The following is a 1,129-nucleotide window of genomic DNA, read 5'->3' as shown; positions in this document are numbered from 1 at the left end:
GGAGTGATTGGCCAGCGGGAAGGGGCGCTTCTTTTTGCTTCGGCAGTGAGGTGAGGGCGCCATGCTGTGTGGGGCCTCGCTGCTGAGGCGGCGCGGGCATTGCCGGGCGCGTTCAGCTCAGTAGCGGAGCTCTGGGGCGGGAGGGGGGATGCCAGCGACTGCGTGTGGATCGAGGGTGGAGGTTTCACGCTTTCGTAGAGAAGGAGGCTCCTGGAAGGGGTTGATAATTTCTTCTCTGTGTTGTCTGACTAGGCAGGAGGCGAGAGCCCTGTGAGGTGATAGCAAAGGCTTCAACATAGGCTGTTGTGTTCTTGTATTGAAAAGAAAATAAGAATAAATCACACTGTAGTTGTTATTTCTGTATTACTCAGGCATACAGAAATGACTAACGTTCCCACTTGCTTTTTCTATAGAAGTCTATTTTTCTTGGTTTTGGTCATTTCCCTTTGCTTTGTCTAGTGCTATGTAATTTCTGGAATGGAGAGACCAAAACTGCACGTGGTAGATTGCTCAATGTAGATTAATTTATACAAAGTATCGAAAAGTTTGGAGTTTGCTTGTTTTTTTTACCTGTTAACTCTCAAAAACAAGATAATTTGATGGCTTTTTAGTATTAAGACAGAGTTTTCAGTAAACCAGTTTTGAGATCTTGCATTTGCTGTTAATACTCATCTCAGAGCCCATCATTGTAATTAAGACTTTCTTCCCCGCATGCATTTGTCACATTTTTCTTAAACGATTTATAATGAGGCCCTTCTGGAGTTCTGCTGCTGACCTGCCTATTTTGAACAATGCGGTGTTGGTCATCTTCATGTTCTGTTCTTGCTGAGGAGTACTGAGGGTCCACTGCAGCACCCTCAGTTCCTACATTGCCACAGCTGATCGTTCCTTCCAGTCTTAATTCAAGCAATTGTCTATCCATGTAAGGATGTTTCCTTAAAGCCACAGTTCCTTTAATTTCTTAAAGTAATAATAATACTGATACTAGTGACAGGTGTTGGCATTTGTAATGTGTTTTGATTGATAACTGACATGTTTCCAGAACCTGTTTGAAGCCTGTGCCAGTGAGTTGTGTTTTGGTCAAAGTGATGATTGTTCCCTTCTGCAGCTGAGTAGATGAACTGCAAAA

The sequence above is a fragment of the Nestor notabilis genome, unplaced genomic scaffold (assembly GCF_000696875.1).
Source record: "Nestor notabilis isolate BGI_N333 unplaced genomic scaffold, ASM69687v1 scaffold17064, whole genome shotgun sequence".
Classification (NCBI taxonomy): Eukaryota; Metazoa; Chordata; class Aves; order Psittaciformes; family Psittacidae; genus Nestor; species Nestor notabilis.
The sequence above is the reverse complement of the archived record's forward strand: the minus strand, read 5'-3'. Positions refer to the sequence as shown.